At 37.3% G+C, this 21,450-nt stretch overlaps 1 protein-coding gene across 1 annotated transcript in view; it reads left to right on the top strand.

The window, feature by feature from the left end:
• The first annotated feature begins 12,979 nt into the window (after positions 1–12,979).
• Positions 12,980–21,450, top strand: part of LOC150098057 (uncharacterized) — a 345,306-nt gene continuing 336,835 nt past the window's right edge. The window contains exon 1 of the mRNA XM_090406364.1: positions 12,980–13,081. The gene's annotated coding sequence lies outside the window, so the exon portion shown is untranslated. The remainder of the gene's footprint in view (positions 13,082–21,450) is intronic.

A 21,450-nucleotide genomic window follows, 5' to 3' on the forward strand; every position in this document is an offset into this window, starting at 1 on the left:
GCCTATCTTTTTCATATGCACGCTGTTCTTCCAGTTGAAGGAGTTCATTCTCATTTAACTGTTCTGAAAATGGGAATCGAGCAATCTCACATCTTCATTATCCAGTTCATTAAATCCAAGTTAGCTTCCAATTGTGCTGATTTCTTCAATAATGTTACATCTTGGATTTTGTGTACACTAAACTAACATAGGCTTGGGTTTAAAGTCGCCTTCTGCATTGTCTCCTAATAAAAGCGTAAGACGATCTTTGGATACTTTGTATCCTGGTTGAGTTACTTCAGTTTTAGCTAGGAAAGTTTTTGTTGCCATACCTTTCCAAAAGAGACCAATTTCATCAACGTTGAATATTTGCCCATCGTGATAATCACCTTCCTGAATTATGCCTTGTAATTGTTCAGGAAACTTGGCCGCAGAATCTTCATCAGCAGAAGCAGATTCCCCAGTTATTCTTACGTTCTGCAGTCCAGATCGATTCTTAAAACTCACAGTAAAGCTTTCACATTCCTCTTGAAATTTGGTCTCTTTCAAAGAGGTAAAAATATTGAGAGCTTTTGATTGAATATTCCCTGTGCTAAGATGTATTCCATCTCAATCATTAAATGGCTTCTATTTCGTGTGATTTTCATGCTTAAAGATGCAGTAGCAACTTTTCCTTGTTGTTTGTATTCTTTGCTCTTATTTAATATAGCCCAAACTGTATACTTGCTGTATCCCAGGTCTCGCACAATCGTATTAATAGCATTACTTTCATTTCTCTTAATGACTTCCAGTTTTTCCGATCCCTGCGGATTGGCGACAAAAAAAATTTCTGTAACGTAAAATTTCGCATATCGTAAAAAAATCGAGTTAGCTGAGTAATCACTCGCTTAAAGAGGAAAATACTATCATTTTATTCAATCACACATTATGGAATTCGCGTTAAGAGAGGTTTTCCTGTACTTTGTTTGTAATCCATCTACCTTTGGCTTTTTTTATTTTTAAGCTATTTACTAAAAATACAGAGCCAAAAGACTTAAGTGGATATTAAATCCAAAATGATTTCAAAGCCGAATACACAAACTATAAAATTTTGTGCTAAAATTGACCACAGAGCTTGACGGAATACGGTCGCCGCCATACTACGAGTTGCCCTAGCCAAACCTAATAGGAAGCTTTGTCATTTCCAAACCACCCCAGTTACCTTGGAACACATATATCTGACCAGTCCTTCCAACAGAAGGATAATTTCATATCATATCGACGTTTCCTCTAGCACATGTAACAATACCCACAGCATGAAGATCATTGACACCTACACCATGTATTCCAGAGAGCACACAGGACAAAGAACTTCTTTACTACTGCCATCTAATATTTTTATTTAAGAAACAAAAAGGAGAAATTCATCACCCATCCGTCACCTAGTCTGGGCAACACTTTAAGCAAAACTTACTTAATTAGAAAGTTATAGACAACGACCATTACTACAGAAAATATGACATTCAATAGAGAGATGAAAGAATGGTTGGAGATCTCGCCTGGCATGTAGAAGAAAGATATAAGAGTTTCATGTGGAGATGAGAAGCCACCTAGAACTGCAGTCTCTTCTCCGCATCAAGACAGACTTTTCGTTTGGACTTGCGGAGCATGCTATCAACACTAGACATAGAGTTCATTGGAAAACAAGACAAGAGTTCTTCATAAAAGTTGGTTCCTCTGAAACGGCTTTAAAAAGAAACGTGAAACTTTACTTCACTCTCCTAACTTAATCAGATCCGATGGTCTACGTTTATCACCTTTGTGGGAGAAAGTACTTTTTAAATCAGCTAATCTTTCCTAACTTTATTTTATCTAGATACATATAGTTTTTTAAAAATTTACGAAATTTACTGATCTTTTTAGTTATCTTACATTAAATACTTAGGTGGCACTTTTTCGAATTGTCTGTTAATGTTAGTAGCCATTATGTGTTCTTGTAGAGGAGATGTTTACGATAGTTAGGCGAAAATTCTACGCCAATAAAATATATCGCGGTAGTTTATATACGGTATTATAATTATTTTAAAAAGAATTTCGTTTCTTCGACCGATTCCAGAGTTAGTAGATCTCTGGCACGGGCAAGAGGGTTTTTTTAACCAGATACTCGAGTTTATCGTCCTGTAAACTCAGACAAATCGACGTAGCATCCATACTATTTCAGACAAGAACATATCCTGTTAGATACTAAGAAATAACTGAACTTGTTTCCCAGTCTCTTCATCGGTGGCCACTTATAATTAGTGATAGTCTTTGGTCAGATATCTCTGATTGCTTGCCGGTGGAGATTAAAATGCCCACTCAGTCACCAAAACCCGATCGAGATCTGTTTTTTTTTTTTTTTTTGTACTTGCTTCGATCTATATCTTTCTTTAAAAAAAAAAGTCGAACATATCTAAATAAGTCTAAATAACTTTTTGCTCTTTCGTTAATTTCCAAAATTAGCTTAGCCCTCCAGTAAGAGGAGTAAGGGATGTTAATTGAATATCATCGGCTACGTGAAATGAATCACAAACATGCCCAGGGCGGTATTCAAACCCTAAGCATGTTTGATAGAGAGGGGGTAAGCTAAGCACTCTGTCAACCAACTTGGCAGGCAATATCCACAGCCTTAACCGTTCGAGTTCGCCAGAAATACGGTACCTATTTATTTCCAACTTAATTAAGCCTCTGTCAGTTGCTATACTTGTACAGATCAACAATGAATGATAATAAATCCTACTAATCGATACAAAATTAATAACGGAAATAACTCACGTACAAAGATTATTTAGTAGTATAATTTTCGCCTGTGTGTCACAGGTATCTTCAGTACATTAAGCTCAAAATGAACAATAAATGACAATTCCAAAAAGTGAGTTTTTTCCGTTATTAATTTTGTATCGATATGTCTACTCATGGTATACCTCTTTTAAAACCTAAATCCTAGTAATGCCTGTGGCGGAGAATCATGCTAAGGAAGACTGTTTCAGAGAAAGAGGTTGAGGAATGAAAGATGATGAGCAGTTGGTTCGATAAGTTTGGAGTTTGGAAGGGACAGTAAATAGACGCTGATGGCAACTAAACTTGTTCGTACAGTGTTGGAGGCCGATTCAGCAGATTATTAGCCATAAGGCAAAAATTGAACTTCTATTAAAAAGGATCCTACGATTCTCTGAGAAAGTGACAAACTTTATCAGTTATCAATTCTTTGTCCTGTTCTGAACGGAACAAAACAATGATAGAGAGTCCTTGGCGCAGGATCCCAAATAAATAAGCAGTATTCCATTTTGGGGCAGTTCGAAAATTTATGCAAAGTTTTTAATGTCTTTGTATTGTAATAGATTTGTTTGGCAGATGAAGGTTGGTTCAAAAAGAGCAACCTGATCACGCTTTGTTAGCGCTGAAGTTCACAAGGTTATTTTGATCGCATTGAAGAATGATGAAAAGTTAAGAATTTAAGCTCTTTTTTTTGTTTTTTTTTTTCAAAGAGCATCTTGAGACTTCTGAAAATTAGCACAGAGAGGTTTGTCAAATTAGAAGGGAGTGTAGAGTCTTCTATCATCATCATAGCTATTATCTGAAGTCAGTGAGTCTAGGTTATTTATATACTGCATGAAATTACCTAGAAAAACCGTCTAATCTACCTTAACACATAATGAAATACCAGAGAGGAATCTGGCTGTTCAGTTTCACAAGGTTGAATGTAAATGAAATCACTAGCAATCATAGACAAGCATATATTACAATTAAAGTAATAAAAGAATATAAACCAAAACTAGGTATATGTATAGATGGACAAGAAAACGTTAACAAAAAAAAAAAAAAAAAACAGATGGAGAGAATATTTCCATAAATTGTTGAATAAAAATCAAAACATTATAATTCAAAATCAGATACCAACTCCGATTTATTAGGATGATTCTGCAGAGCAGCCATCAAAACAGAAGCTTAATTATTATTATTACGTAACACCTCCATGGAGTCCAAAGGCTCATCGAGGGAGTGCACCTACTCTACAGCTCTCCATTTCCACAACACAACTATCTTCATCTACGCCATCGACTACCGCCACCACTAGTATTTTCACAGGCAATCATAAACATCCATGCCCACGGCGAAATTCGAACCCGAAGCCTTTTTGGCCGAATGGATATGCTAACCACTCGGCCAGCTAGGTGACAATTCAGAAGAATTCTCAAAATCTAAGAAATGGTTTTAATCATATGGAAGAAAAAATAAATAAAATATAAATACAAATAACTCAGCTAACACTTTTTATTTCCTTATGGGAAGTAGGCGAAGCCTTTCAACTAGAGTGACCACATTTCTTTGAGGCAAAACGGGACAGGGGTTATGTAAGATTCTGTATTCATGAAAAAGACGATAAAAAAAAAGTTTTATTACATAAACTTTGTGCTTACCGCTATTCTTCAGTGACAAAAGCCATACAAAAAATTTAGATAGACGTAAGGGGGGGGGGACTATATTTCACTACGATCATTCCATGAATATTTCTCCGATAAAGTGATCCTACGCAGCAAATTTCTCTCTTTCAACACCTTAGCATGAAACTTCTCCCACTGCATGAGACAATTTTGACTAGCATAGCCCTCATTGTCTCAACGCTTAATTTAGATTTCTCCTTTGACTACATCCTGTTCATAACAGAAAATATTCTCTCAACAGGTTCTGTACTTTCTGGAAGACAAAGAATAAACAAAAATATTACAAAAGTCTTGAAAGTGTAGGCGTTTTTCGCTCTTTTCAGAAAAAAATCTGTACCTATCTATCAGGAATGCTTTCTTTATTCCGTATATCCAACTGCTTCACAATTATAGATTTTATGAGTGTCCACTGTACGAATCCAAGAGTTTCTTCTGTTTCTGGGTATAATGAGTTCCTTGTTCAGGCTGTCCTGTATTGCTTTCCATTCAGGTGTTTTCCTTAGTAGCACCCATTTGAAATTCTCAGTGTTTTGCAAACTGCACGACCACTTATTGACATATTCTAAGCTGATTTCATAGAAATTCTCAACTACTTCAAAAAACTTAGCCTCATTAATTTCTCCTGAATCTACGAATATTTCCATTTATTTTTTGACATAAGTAGTTACAAACACCTCACTTTTTTTCTGGACTCTAAATTTAAAAGATTTTCAATGTTCATTGCTACTTCTGTGGTTGAAATATTATCTTTTTCAATAAGCTAATATATGTTTGGGAAATAGACACTTGATCTCTTGCAAATGACAACCACAATTTCAAACAAGCATTTTCAAACAATTTTCGCAACATAAGAAGCATTTTTCTTGAGAAAGAATCCCTTCAAAAATGCTTATAATTCTGTCAATTGATGGACCCAAGGACAAAAATCTTGTATTTTCATGCTGTAACAATTTAGCGTAATTGTTTCTTGCAAAGTCACGAAAGTTTTTTAGTTCTTCAACTCTGACTTGTGTATATATGTTGAAGTATTTGTATACTTTTACTGCAAAAGATTCAATCTCAATTGGTAAACAGTCGACAACAGAGAACGCTACAGCAGTACAGATGCTTCGTCTGACATGTACAAGTGTTGCTAACATGTTTTTGTTTATTATTATTTCCTCAGAATAAATCACTGCAGATTCCATATTTAGTATTATCGAAAAATGCGACTCCATGGTTATACAAATTATTGATATCCATGATATTGATAAACCATTATAGGTTATGAATAATAGTTTCCAAATAATGACCAATATTACCGTAGAGTATACTGTATTTATAGTGTTTATTAAAATCGGACAAAACTAGCATTTTAATTAAAACGACGGGACGGCCGAGAAATATGAAAAATACAGTACGTATGGTCAGCCTACTTTTGGAGAATGAGTGGGCAGTTCGATCACCACCTATAGCCAACCAGAGATAGCTGACCCAAGACTATCACTAATTATAAGCAGTAAATGATGAAGACACTGACAAATATATGCTGCCATCTCTTGGTACCTAACCCTAGCATATATGTTTGTTTGAGTTCTACTAAGGCTCTAAATAGATCTATTTAGAGCCTTAGATTCTACAGACGGTTTTCTTTCGTTCCGTAAGAAAATCGGAACTAATCGGAAAAATCTGGTTTTACAGAGCGAAAAACCCGAGTTTCCGAAAAAAAAACCGCTTGCTCGTGCCAGATATCGATTAAAGTAGGAACTGACAGAAGACAGATGAAAAAAAAAAAAAGGGCCTATAGTTAGCAACTAGACGAACTTAAGTCTATTTTTGGGCGGTCTAGCGTGGAGGATGCAAACGTACTTTAACTCAGCTACACAGACATACTGAAAGAAAGAGAAAATTCCAAAAGGATTGAGAAGGAGACTCATATGCTCGATAAATAAGGTGAATGATGAAACATTCTGTGAAAATTACACAGATATTTCCCTGTTATGTATACATCATACAGTATATTCAATTCTAGTTTAAAGAACATATTAAACTCACTTATGAAAAAATAATTGGTATCTTATCTGAAAAAATAATTGGTAAATTTGGGAATTTGATATAAATATTCATATTTTTGTGCATTTCCAACATGCAAATCATCTCAGTAATGACGGAAAATTATAAGAGATTATGACGGTATTTAAGGTTATCAATTTGGTGATATAGATTGGGGGAAGGAATGGTCACAAGGAACAAAGGAAATGGAGTTTATGCTGTTGTCAAGAGATAATTACCTGAGACAGCATGTGATGGAAGGCACAAGAGATTCTAGAGTGTTAGATCTGGTCATAACATCAGAGAACATATCAGTAAGTAAGTTAGTTACAATGTCTCCACTTGGGGAAAGCGATCATGTGGTCTTGACCTGGGAGATTGAAAGACGTGCTGAATATTCTATTAAGAATGGGTATATGTGGAATTACAAGGCAAGCTGAGAAGTCAGCTTTCAGCTGTACTATGGCACGAGAAATTCAAGGAGAGAGATGTTGATGGTGCATGGGAAATTCTCAAAGCATATTTGAAGAAAGCTGTATCAGATTGTATTCCCAAAGTCAGAAGGAGAAATCAAGCAGAAGTAAAACGGATGAATAATACTATTAAGCAGGAGTTGCAGATAAAGAAAAGGTTGTGGAGGACGTATAAAGAAAAAAAGTGATGATCGTTCCAATGAGCAATATAAGGTACAGGCAAAGAAAGTAACCTGTATTGTATGGAAAGCCAAAGCTAATTATGAGAGGAAGCTAGCTGATGAATCCAAAAGAAACCCTAAAGAGTTCTTTCGCTATGTAGCTAGTAAAAGGAAGAATATCCATGGAAAGATTACTTTAAAAAGTATTGATGGTAGGGAAATTACTGAAGTTAATCAAATAGTTGAGTTGCTTAGTGATCATTTCGCAAAACAGTACCATCTTCGTAGTGATAGTGCAGTGTCAGATGTGCCATTGACTGATGAGAGTATAGAGATAGATGAAATTGAGGTGCTTAATATATTAAAGAACCCTTAGTGCTAACATTGCCATTGGGGTTAGATGGCATATCGGCCCATGTGTTACGAGAATGTGCAAGAGAATTAGCAACTCCTCTAACCAGAATGTTTAATTTAGGCCTCAGTTCTGGTAAAGTGCCAATAGAGTGGAAAGAGGGGAAAATAGTTCCATTGTACAAGGGAGGCTCTAAGACTGAGGTTGCAAATTATAGACCAATCAGTATATCTGGAGTGGTGGTTAAGATTTTGGAGAAATTGGTTAAAATTAGAATTTAGGACTGGGTGACAGCAATATGATACTTTATAAGGGGAAATATGGTTTTGTGAAGGGTAGGTCTTGCCTAAGTAATTTTCTTACTTTCTATAATAAAGTAACAGTGGAGGTGGATAAAGGAAATCCTTACTCAGTGATACTGCTTGACTTTGCAAAAGGCTTTTGACAGGATTTCACATGGAACTCTGTTACATAAATGAGCAAATGGGTATGGATCCGAAGATGGTGATTTGGATTAAAGGATGGATGGTGGACAGATATTAAAGAGTGGTTTACGGAGGATATGAGTCCAGGAAAAGGCAAGTGACTAATGGTGTACCTCAGGGCTCAGTTCTTGGTCCTCTATTGTTTAATTTGCACATCAATGATATTGGAAATACCTTGAATGGAAATATCCACTTGTTTGCTTATGACGCAAAATTAGGAAGAGCGATAATCAATTCAAATGATGTGGATATTTTACAGGATGACTTAAATAGACTAACGGTATGGACTGAGGTAAATGGCTGTCAGTTCAACATGGCTAAGTGTAAGGTGATGCACTTCGGGAGGATGACATCGCATGCGGTTTACTATATTGACGTAACTGAACTGCAGGAAGTTGATGAGACAAGAGACTTGGGAGTCATTGTGGACCGAGACTTAAGTTTAAAGGGCATATTGCAAAGATTGCCAAAACATCACATCAATTACATGGTTGTTGAGACACACACTAACAAGCAGGGATACGGAAGTTATTGTTCCACTCTATAAGGAATTAATAAGGCCACATTTGGACTATTGTACATAGATCTGGTCGCCAGGATTTCTTGGTGATTCGGAAGTAGTGGAGAGGATTCAGAGGCAGGTTACAAAGATTGTTGCAGGTCTGTGGGATGTTCCCCATGAGGATAGATTGATGATCTGTTGGCTCCAAAAACTATCTGATAGACGTAGGAGAGGAGATATGATAGAGGTATTTAAACTGTTAAAGGGATTTTACAGGATTGATACTGATGATATTTTTAAGACCAGTGCAGGATGTGAGAGAACCAGGGGCCATCCCTGGAGATTGTATAAGAGTGTGGTTAACAAGGGTGTTAGGACTAGATTTTTTCTTGGAGGGTTGTGAATGGGTGGATTGCTTTGTCAGAGGTGGTTGTGAATGCTTCAACTGTGAATGAATTTATGGAGAGGTATGACTGGTATTGTGTCAATAATGGTTAGTGTGTCAATGTCCGGCCTCCCGCGATGAGTCTTTTGATTCCATGGAGACACCGTTAAAATAATAGCATTAACATTAAATTAACATGTAACGCCTTTTTATTCCCCGTATATGGGGAGTAGGCGAGGCCATTTAGCCCTATCTAACTTTTGGAGACTGAGTGGGCAGTTCAATCTCCACTGGTACCAATCAGAGACTCCACTGGTACCAACCAGCCAATCTCTGATTGGCTACCAGTGGAGATTGAACTGTTTACTCAGTCTCCAAAAGTTAGATAGTGCTAAAGCTGCCTCGCCTATTCCCTATACTGAAATAAAATGGCGTTAGCTGACTCTTTTTATAATAATAATATTTTCATGAAGGCCTTAGACTCATCGAGGGATGACCTAAAAATCATGTCAAGCCCTTTCCAGCATTTCTGCAGTATCTATCTTACTTTGCCTTGAACTTATTGACAGTCATGGCAATGAGTTCAAGGCAACAGACTCTGACAACCTATTCCTCTCATTCACTACTCTCCAAGCAAAAAATCTAGTTCTATCAGTTTCCATGGATAGCCCCCTAATGCTCCCAACATCAAGTCTGTTCTGAAAATTTCCTCTGAATTAATCTTGTAAAAACCCTTCAGTAATTTGAATGTCTCAGTCCATTCTCTTGGTACTCTGTCACAACTGTGACTCAAATTAAACAATCTGGTCAAAGGTGCTACTGGTAACCCCTCCCACCAGAACATTCTTGAAATATTATTATTATTACGTGACATCTCTAAGGATTCATGAAGGGAGGGCATCTAATCTCCAACACTTAATTCATCACTACCATTATAATATCCTTATGGTAGTGCCCACCACCACTAACTTTATTCTGTAAATTGCGTGTGTTCTCAAAGCCTGTTTCTATGCGGAAGGAGAAACCAGTTTTCGGTGAAAAAAATCATGCAACCTGCATATAAGATCGGCTAATGCAACTTCAATTGAAAAAACCAAATAAAGATTCCTTCCATCATGGCGAGAATGGAACTTGGCGTTTTTTAATCGAAAAGCGCAACATACCTTCCAATTTTGCAACAGCCAGCTGATATCCCATAGCTGTATTGACGTGAAGGTTCAATAATATCGTGTACACCTCTGCTTCAATGTTAGTGCTTATCACATCTCGTGTTCAAAAAAAAAAAAAAATCAAACTTTTTTAAATAGTGCGATGCGGCTACTGAGCGTACCTAGCGACAAGTTTTGACAAGAAAATGTTATTTGGCCCATTCTGCTATGAGCACTAGTCCTGAGTTGCATTTGCTGAAGTGAGCATGTCCACAAGCTGGTCGTGGGATCAGTGACGATGAAAGAGCTCGAAGAATAACGTGTGTGCGAGCAGTACAGTAACGAGGGTATGAAGCGCCTGTGGCAAGTGTCTAACTTACGCCCCCAAACCAAAAATGACAAAAAGTTTGAAAATTTTAAATGTAGCAAGTTAAATTTACTAAATGTAATATGTTAAAAATTTACTATTAACTCCTTCAAATTGAGTTGCAGAATTTGTGCGTCTAAAGAGGCGTATTGTCGACAATCTAAAATAGCGGACTTTTATATTTATTTGTTTATTTTTATTTTTTACATTTTGCGCCCCAAACCTAGTTGCACTCGTTACGGCACAAACCAGCGGGTTTTTCCTTCCTGAAACTCGGGTTTTTTTGTCCCGTAAAATGAAGAAAATCGGCTGTCGAACCCACACTATTTTCAGACATTAAAAATGTTGCGTTAGGGTTAGAGACCACCAGATGGCGGTACTTACTAACTGCTTTCTTCTCTGCATGCCGATTAATTAGTGATAGCTTTGGGCTAGCTATCTCTGATTGTCTACCAGTGGAGATTGAACTGCCCACTCAGTCTCCAAAAGTTATATAGGGCTAAAAAACAGCCTCGCCGACTCCCTATATGGGAACAAAAAGGCGTTAGCTGATTTTTTTTGGGAACCAAGCTTATACGGAGAGGACTGTATGAACTGAACGCAGTGTATGAGTAGTTTAAGCGTTTTAAAAAGAGTTGAACGCCGGTCGGCGAAGAGCCCAGGTCGACCTTCTGTTTATGTGGACGACCTTCCACATAAACAGAAGATGACTATGTCGAGAGAGCTCGTGCTATGATTCGTGGAAATCGTCGTTTAACTGTCCGAGAAGTTGATGATGGTGTGGGCATCAGCATAGGATCTTGCCCTCAAATTTTGACTGAAAAACATTACATGTATCATGTTAGCGTAAAATTCGTGCCCGTTTGTTGACTGACGATCAGAAAGAGAACCATCTTGAAATTAGTCATGAACTGCTTGCCAATGCAAATGGTAATGGAAACTTTCTTAAGAATATCATAATAGGAGATGAAACGTGGTTTATGGCTATGGCATTGAAACCAAGATGCACTTGTCACAGTGGGTGGGGAAAGGGTTTCCTCGACCAAAAAAGGACGGATGAGCCGGTCAAAGATCAAAGTGATGTTGGTTGTGTTTTTTTTATTATTATTGGAAAGGCATTGTCCATTATGAATTTGTACCACGTGGTCAGATGGTAAACAAAGAGTTGTACCAGGAAGTTTTAGCACGTTTGAGGTATGCTGTGCACAGGAAGAGGCCTGAATTGCTGGAAAACCAGACTTGGATGTTGCACCACGATAATGCGTCGTTCCTCATGTGTAGTTATATGGCAAAACATCAGACATCCGTTCTTCCCCATCCACCCTATTCTCCAAATTTAGTCACAGCAGATTTTTTCCTGTTTTCAAAACTTAAAATCACTTTGAAAGGACGTCGTTTCCAAACCATAGAGGAGATTCAAGAAAATACGATAAGAGAATTGCGCGCCATCACAGAGAGTGCGTTCCAGGAAGCATTCCAACAATGGAAGAAAACGGTGGGAACGGTGTGTCGCCAGTAGAGGGGACAGCGCTTAAAATGTTGTAAAATGCGCAATAAAGTCTTTATTGCAAAAGTTTGTTCTTTTTTTTTTTTTGTTTGAACACTCCTTGTATTACTGCAGTATCTCTACTTGGATAATACACCTTTGCGGAGTGATCACTTAGTAATTCATGTATTTCATCTGCTTCAGTCGTCTTCCTATCACCAGTGTTCATCAAAATTATTCTACCATAGTCATTTTCTCTTTTACTTGCCATATACTGAAAGAATTTCTTTCGACTACCTTTGGCTAGCCCAGATAATTTTATCTCGTACTCCTTTTCCCCTTTCCTTAACATATCACTTTTATGGCCTGTGCTTATTGGAAAAGAATTGAAATGAACCGCTGTACTCAAATATTTTTAACCAAGAAAACATATAACAAAAAATAAAATAACAACTGCTCCATGATAAGTAAGCTTAATAATAAAAATAATAATTTTACTAATTTAGTTAAGTTATTCTTTTCTTTTCTTACCATTCACTCCCCCCCCCTCCTCCTCTCATCATGCGCTTACAATACAATGCTCTCACTCCTCCCCTCCTCTTATCATGCGCTTACAATACAATGCTCTCTCGTCCTACTTTCCTTTCTCTTCCGTTTCATTTCGTTATTATTTTATTACTATATCGCTTGTCATATGTTTCCCAAATCGTCTGAGTACGCATTCTGTCCTGCTGAAAAGACTGATAAAAAAAATCCTACTGTCCTTACAATACCTCGTCGTTCTTTGCATCTTCCATGCTGTCGTGATTATCTTGAACACTTTCACTCACTCACTCTCACATATTATACTTAATGTTTTAGTTGGCTCAACAACTTCCATCAACAGATAAATTAAGCAGTTGAATATTTTTATTTTTTTTACTCGAGACATTAATTATCATTGACTCGAACGATAAACCAAGATTTCTTAAACACGAAATGAGTAATTAGTCTCACAAAGTGTAGAAAATAAAACTAAGGGAAATTCCCTTAGTGAGATAACTGCTACGCATATAGTATTTCTATGCTGTAGGTTGCTTATCGATACGGAACTCTACAGTCACGTGTTAGACGACGGTAACTTTTGATTTGGGTTTCAGGAATTGCTCTCCGGTATTGGTCAGTTCAGCTCTGATCGTATTCAGTCACGGGTGTAATATTTGCGTTGACAACGTGCTTCTTCAGTGAAACTTCCTGTATCTTCACTTCGGTAAGTATATCTAATTCAAGTCTGTTTTTACATATAATTATTAAATGCCATGTGAAAATCAATTATAACAAATTGATTAATGGAGTTAATTCAGTTTTTTCGATAAGTTTTATTGTATTAAGAAAGGCTTTTGCATCTTTTGGTGAAAGTGGTTTCGGTTTCAGAAGTTTACTAATGGAAGTTAGAGCGACTATAATGCGTGAAGAGTTTACTGTATCTCTGCTGTAATAATCACATAAGAGATGTCGACTGTTGTTGGCTGGAATATCTTCAAGATATTTAAACCTTTATATACTGTTTAGAATTAATGTTCCTTCTGAATGTTAAAACGCAATACGATCATGGTGGCGTTAAGATGGATGTAGCATTGGATTTCTCTCCTTCCTATTGTTTTATTAATATTATTTATCTTTTCCTTCTTCTGTGTTAGTTTGTTTGATTGCTGCAAATAAATTTTGACTTACAAGGGTTTTCCAATTCAACAGACATTCATTTTTTGCGCATTCAGAGTCTAGTTGAGGAACGTGCCTGGAACGCCATGCAAGGTCGGGAAAACAGGAGGAGGAGAATGGTGCCACATAGGAATGCAGAAGCATTATGAAACCAGTATTTAAAACTTTCAACCCCCCCCCCCCCCAATATAGAAAGCCTGTTGTTTGCGTGTTGAAAAAAAAAATTCCAAGGGTTTAACCAGAGAGCTGTGTATTCTGTTTTTAAATTTTGCCGTTTTGATTGCTTGGGCGAGAAAAATTCTGCTACTACTACTCTGAGGTTGGCCAACTCAGCGTCCTCTTTAAACTTTAAATTACTGAACCTCGTATGGAGGTGACAAGCCTTTTAAAAATGTTGTAAAGAGGCAAACTTGTCAAAAGAATAGTAGCCTCAAAACCCATAGTTGCTTCGACCATAAATCCAATACTATGAATACCTTTTAAGGGAAACACTGATCAAAATTACTAATGCGAAGGTTTATTTAAAAGGAGCATCATACATTTTCTATACCCCTTGCGTTTTGAGTGCATGTTAATATACCAAAATTTTCAATTGAAACACATTCACTCTCAATTTTTCTGTACAGCAAGGTTGCATTTAATGCAACATGAGTTGATACTAGGGGGCTCTTTCCCCCTGGTACCAGGAGGGAAGACCCATTAGTATATATTATTATTATTACAGGCAACTTTAAGGAATCCTTACACTCATCAAGGGAGGCCCTAACATCATCTCAAGAGCAACTATTCAACATTCACATGGTATCTATCATACTTTGCCTTGAATGCATTCACAGTCATGGCACCCACAACAGACTCTGGCTGCTTATTCCACTCATTCACCATTCTCCAAGTAAAAATCCTAGCTCTAACACTCTTGCCCAGTTTCCATGGATGGCCCCTATACCACCAGTCATGTTCCCAAAATATCCTCTGAATTAATCTTATAGAAACCCTTCAGTAATTTGAATGTCTCAATCATATCACCTCTTTTCTGCCTATCAACCAATTTCTGCAACCCACAAATCTTCAACCTGCTCTCATGAGATTCATTCCATAGACATTCATTCATAAGATTCATTCCAAATGAACAGTTCCTCTCAGATCCTTTCCTATATCATTAATGAACAAATAAAATAGCAGTGGTCCAAGAACAGAACTAAGCGGTACACCATTAGTCACAGGCTGTCTTTTGGACTCTACTCCTGAATAAACCAATCTCTGATATCTCTCCATCAACCACCCTCCTATCCATCTCACCAACCCTATATCCATCCCCATATACTGCAGTTTACTGATTAGAATTCCATGTGGTATCCTGTCAAAAGGCCTTAGCATGGTCCAGCAGAATCACTAAACCCATTACCCTCATCCAATTCAGCCGTCACTGTGTTATAAAACATGAGCAAGTTACTGAGGCATGATCTACCCTTCACAAAACCATGCTGTCCCTAATACAGTATCCCATTTTCATGTATCAATTCTTGTATTTTCCTCTTGACTACTTTCTCCAAAACCTTGATGACTCCAGATATGCTGATCGGCTGGTAATTTGCAACAGCAGTCTTGGAGCCTCCTTTATGCAGTGGAACTATTTATCCCTCCTTACACCCCCTCGGAATTAACCCAGACCCAAGTTAAACAAAATGGTCAAGGGCACTGACAATTCTTTAGCTGCTTCACGTACGACACGAGCTGGTATGCCATCCAATCCCACAGATACATTGACATTGAGGTTCTGTAATAGACTAGTTACCTCTACTTCATTCATCACAATTCCAGTATAAGCTGTTGGTTCTTCCATTCCTGCAATGTCACCACCTGGATGATATACCCTTGAAAAATTCTCGCTCAGTAATTCCACTATATCGACTGATTCGGTTACCTCCCTACCCTCAGCATTTTTTAAAATCATTCTGCCATGAACATTTTTCCTTTTACTTGCAACATATTGAAAAAACTGTTTGGGATTCTCTTTAGCCTGCATGGCCAATTTTCTTTCTTAATCCGCTTTTGCTTTTTTTACTACCCTTGTTACCATCCTGGCCTGAGCTTTATGCTATTCCTGCGCCTGCTGGTCACCTTTCTCCTTAAATTCCCTCCACAATTGTTTCTTTTTTTGCAGCTCAAGCTTAATAGTGTTATTCATCCATTTAACCCCTACTTGATTTATTATTTGGACTCTAGGTATACACTCAGCCATTGCCTCCTGCAAACACTTCTTAACCACCTCCCATGCATTATCAACATCCAACCCTTGCAGTTTTACATGCCATGGCACTGAACCAATCAATCTCCTAAGCTTGTCATACTTACCAGCCTGGTAATTCCACACATATAGTCACCTCCCAGGTCAAGACCCTATGATCACTCTCACCAATTGGTAGTAACGTGGTCTGGTCATATTCCTTACAAATTCTCAGATGCAATTACTAGGTCAAGCACTCTTGAACCCCTAGTATTTTCCATTACATGCTGTCACAGATAGTTATCCCTTAATAACCTTATAAAATACAATTCCTTCCTCCCATGTGTCTTCTCCTCCTTCCAATCAATGTTACCATAGTTGAAACTCCCATAATAATTACCCTGCTTCTACTCATTGCTTCTATTTGTTTATGCATACTTTTTCTACCATTATTCCATCACCTGGTCTATAGCAGCACCCAACTGTATATTTTGTTCTGCTAATCTCAATCTCGCACCAAATAGCCTCGAATGTGCTCTTTTCTCTATCCTGCAGATCAGCTTTTATTCTCCTAAGCTGCAGTTCATCAGCTATCATCAGTAACACTCCTCCCCCATTTTATTCTCTCTGTACCTCCTGAACACACTATACCCCCCTCGCATTCTATCCCAGTAGCTATATCATCTTCTGTCAGCCATGTTTCACTAATGCCAATAGCCTGTGACCAGGAAGAGCCAACCTAGGCCAAGAATTCTTTCTTCTTGTTCCTAATACTCCTGGTATTAGCATACATGAAATGCAGAAGTCCATTAGTCCCACCCCTATCTTTTTGCCTTATACTAACTATCCCATTCCGATTTGTTGTCTTTCTTACTAGCTCAGGCATATTATACACATTCTTACACTCAACTTCCTCCCTGAAGTATGCATATCTACTCCCCCCCCCCCAATTATTCTTGTTTCCCTGATTCTGCACATTCACTTCATTCAACAACACTTTTTCCAGTCTCCGCACATCAAATCCATTCTGATGCAAACCATCCATCTTGTATGAATCCTTTCGCCCATCAAACTCACTCCACAAGTTCACAAAATCCACACCACTCCTCCTGCACATAGTTATTTGCAATTATGGCCCGCCCCCCTCCTCAACTCTTCTGTCATACCTTAGCAACAGACTCGCTATCCTAACTCTCTCACTCTTTTCTTTTGCTGCCTCAAGTAATTCCTTCAAGTCCTCTCTCATAGCAATTTTTTCTCCTTTTAAATCATTCGTTCCTACCACTACTATCATTTCTTTCACGCTCTTATAGACTCGCTTACATCCTTAATTTTCGCACCCGGTAAGTACGATTTTAACAGACTCTCATCTATTACACCTCTTACTAATGAATCCATGTACAACACTTGCATCTTCATTTTTCTTACACTTCTGATCAAACTCTTATTTTTCTTATCATACATTTGCTTTTCATTAGCTGATGCGCTTGGTAAACAATTTTGCAATCGCTCCAGCTGCCGTTTTGCCCCATGTATCACTCCACACAATCATACGATCTCACTCATTGCAACTAACTCTTCATTTTTTTTATCCGATAAATCATTCTCTCGCTCTGTATTTTTACTTTCACTCTCACTTTCGACACCGCTCTCAATGCTATTTGGTACTACATCGCAAATTCCTATCACATATATCTATTTTCTATCACATTCTGGCTTTCATCAATGACATCAATCTCGCGACCTGAGACACACTTCAAATCCTCACTTTCGGCACACATTCCCAGCACTACCATTATCGAACCAAACTCCAGCCGCTCTCGGCAAAGCGTACATCCCGCAGGCGTTGCACAAATATATATATATATATATATATATATATATATATATATATACCTACACACATACACTAAAACTATATGCTAAAAATCACAAATTTAAGTTCAGATTGTCTCTAATCCATTGACTGTCTAGAGTAGCCTGGAGCAGGTCCATCACTATGCATGAAAACTCTGAAGTGGGCAGTCCTGAATAATATGATTGGATTTTTGGTCAGCACCACATTCATATGTTGGAGATTGATGCAAGCCTAATTGTACATCATGATAGCACATCTGGCATGGCCTATCCTCAGGCAATTGAGTGTGCTCCATTGCCATCTGGACAGGTCAAAGGGATCTCTATGTTGGGATCTGTAATGAGGTGTTAATTTTTTTATTGTTGAAGTAAGCCAGCAATTCTTCCATTCAGTTTCAGGAGAATATATATCTAGTTGCTGATTTTTTTCAAATTGGGTCGTGGGACACTTTAAGTGAATAGGTAGATTTTGGAGGTTCTCATGGATGGGTAACTTATTTCTGATTCATTTTATCCACTCTCTGTTATCAGCAGTTATCCTCCTTTGGCTGGTGGTATGATGTTAGAGTGTTGGTAGCCATTCAACAGGTGTAGACTTTATGCAACCCATGATGATTCTCATGGTGTCTTTAAGTTGCACGTCAACCTTGCTGACAGGATGACTCAATTACCACAGTGGAGCACAGAATTCTGTACAAGAGTACACTAGGGCATGGGTAGCAGTTTTCAAAATGTTGGCTTCAGTCACCCAGCCTGAACACACACATGCACACACACAAGCTTCCTGATGATATTATTCATGGTTTTTAGTTTTTGGCAGATATTTTCCAGGTGTTTCTTGAAGGTTAAAGAGCAATCTAAGGTGACTCCAAGATATTTTGGGTTGGGATTGTGCTTCAAAGTCTCCCCTCTAAAGGAAGCCTTCAGCAAATTATCAGTTTGATGATTGTTCAAATGAAACGTGAAAACTTCAGTCTTTGAGGGATTTGGGCAAAGACGCCATTTGATGTAATAGTTGTACAGAACTTCAAGGGTCAGACTGAGTAGTCTTGGTCTCTTTCAGGTGTTTCGTCTGTGTGCACAAGGTTTTGAGAGGTTTGTCACATGTTACTAATGTATAAATTAAAGAGGCATGGAGCTAGCAAAGCCCTGTAATAGTCCATTTTTAGTACTTTAATGGAGCTATTTTTACCATTTAGTTGTACCTTGCATTTGCACTTTGATGTCATGTGCTTTAGAATCTTAATCATCTTTGAGTCTTGTATTATGGTCAGTGGTGGATCAAGCACTTAGAGAGCCTCAAGCACAACCTAGATTTGAGCCCCCCCCCCCTTGTTCTAAATACTAAGTAATGCTATCAAATCAATTTATTACTTAATAAAAAAAAAATGGATCAATCAATCGTTTCCTTAAAAATAAATCTATTTTTAGCCTTTTGCGGTCACAGATATGATCATCATAACTCATTACTGTTTATTGTAGCGTTTAAAATAAAATGCAAAATATAATATTAATTGTTTATTAATAAAAAAAAAATAGGAAAAATTACTGTGTATCTTATTTATTGCAGAAAATTTATGTAAAATTTACAATAAAAATTATTAAAGTGTTGGAACATTAGAACAAGTATGCACATACATTAGAATTGTGATTTGATGATTTAACATTAGAATCATCACATTCCTGGTATATACAGGAATTTGATGGGTGTACAGGATTGCTAGTATTATATGAAAAATTTACATCATTACTAACTTCCTATCCACAATTTTCCTCCAAATCAGTCTGTTACCTGATTTGGAGGAAAATTCTAATATTATCAGATCTTATATTTCTGTCTTCTAAGGCACTTTTTGCTGTATCACTCCACCTATATCTTGGTCTTTCTCTAGGTCTTTTTCCTGCCAACCTAGCAAAGAATACTTGTTTTGTTAATCTTTCCTCTGCCATTCTGTTTAAGTGACCATGCCATTTGAGATTAGCTCTGCTAATGCATTCCTGGATGCTGACAATGTCAAGTTCTTTCCTAATATCCTCGTTTTTAATATGATATTGCCATTGATGCCATCTGTTCACACCCCTAATCTTTCTCAGGACTGATATCTGCAGTCTCTAGTCTTTGGTGAGATGTTTTACTTCTGACCCAGCTCTCAGATCCATAAGTTAAAATTGGTTTGAGCACTGTCTTGTATATAGCTAATTTAATGTTTCGACTAATTTCTCTCTTATTCCATATGAATTTATTCAGTTGACTTCCTACCATATCAGCTTTGTTGATTCTGTTGTCTATTTTCATATTTAATTTACCATCTTCACTAAAAATCATGCCTAAATAGCTGAAATGTTTTACTTGTTCTATAGGTTCTATATTCACAGTGCAGTTGATATTTTCAATGTTTCTGCCTAATTTCATTGTCTTTTCAATGCTAACCTTCATACCATATCTATTACAATAGCTATTCAATTTACTCAGGGAATCTTGCAGACTTGTAGTGGATTTATTTAGAAGTATAACGTCATCCACATAAAGCAAAGAACTGAGATGAACATCTCCAATTTTGATATCAAGTTTAATATCACCTTTCCTTCATAATGTGAGCCTTATAGATAATGTACATCCTTCTCTGACACAGATTTAACATTAAACCACATTCCTGTACTCCTTCAATTCTAACTGCTGACTTACAACTCAAATAAAGATTAAGTATTGCTTGATATAATGACCCATTCACACCATATAACTGTAGTGTTTTAAATAGCTTCTCTCTTGACACCTTGTCATATGCCTTTTCCAGATCTACAAATCTTAAATGCAGATCTTTGTTAATTCCCATGATTTCTCAACTGTCTGTCGTAAAGTGAAAATCTGATCCTGACAGCCTCCATTTGCCCTGAATCCAGCTTGTTCTTCACCAAGTTTCTCTTCCACAATCCTTCTCAATTGTTTCTCAAGTATACTAGCATATATCTTACCAGGAAAGCTCAGTAATGAGATATCTCTGTAATTCTCACATTCAGTTTTATTTCCCTTTTTATATATGGGTACTACGAGAGCTCTACTGCAATCATCTGGAATTCATCTTTCTGTCCAGGCCTTCTGAACTGCAGTGCAGCCACTGTAAGACCTTTTATACTTCCATATTTGAATATTTCTGGTTGAATATCATCTACTTCTGCTGCCCTTCCACATTTCAGGGTTTTGATGTTTTTCTATTTGATGTATGGATATGTATTCCTGATTGCATGCCTGGTCAGTGTTTTTTACCACTGTGCTGTCACTGCTTGTTTCATTTAGCAATTTTTCAAAGTACTTACTCTATACATCAAGAATATATCTTTTTCTCCTATTTTCATGTCACTGTTATCGTCTCTAACTCCTTTTACAGCACTCTTTCCTCCATTTCTGAGCTTCATCAACAACGTCCAGAATATCTTGCCACCTTCTTGATATTTATTTTATATGTTCTTACCACAGTGTTCCCATAACTTGTTTAGCTAGTTTTACACAGTGTTTAGCTTTCTTACATTTGTTTCTGTATTATCTAAGAGCACAAGCTGACTTACTTGCAATAACTTTTGATATGCTTTCTTCTTTTCCTTCACTGCCCCTTTAACTTCCTGTATCCACCATGTAGTTCTGATTTTTCTATCCTTGCAGACAACCTCACCACATGCCTCTCTGGTTGAATCAGTCACTGTTTTCTTCAGGACTTCGCACTGAATCTCCAAGATTTGGTTCCTGTTGTCAAACTCTTTCATTTTTTCTTGAAGAAAATATTTTGTATAGTCTCCAGTTCACAACTGAGAGCTGCTCAACTTTCATTCACTTTAAA

This window comes from Typopeltis vanoorti, chromosome 16, assembly GCF_054136105.1.
Source record: "Typopeltis vanoorti isolate ZY-2024b chromosome 16, IOZ_Tvanoo_1.0, whole genome shotgun sequence".
In the NCBI taxonomy this organism is placed as follows: domain Eukaryota; kingdom Metazoa; phylum Arthropoda; class Arachnida; order Uropygi; family Thelyphonidae; genus Typopeltis; species Typopeltis vanoorti.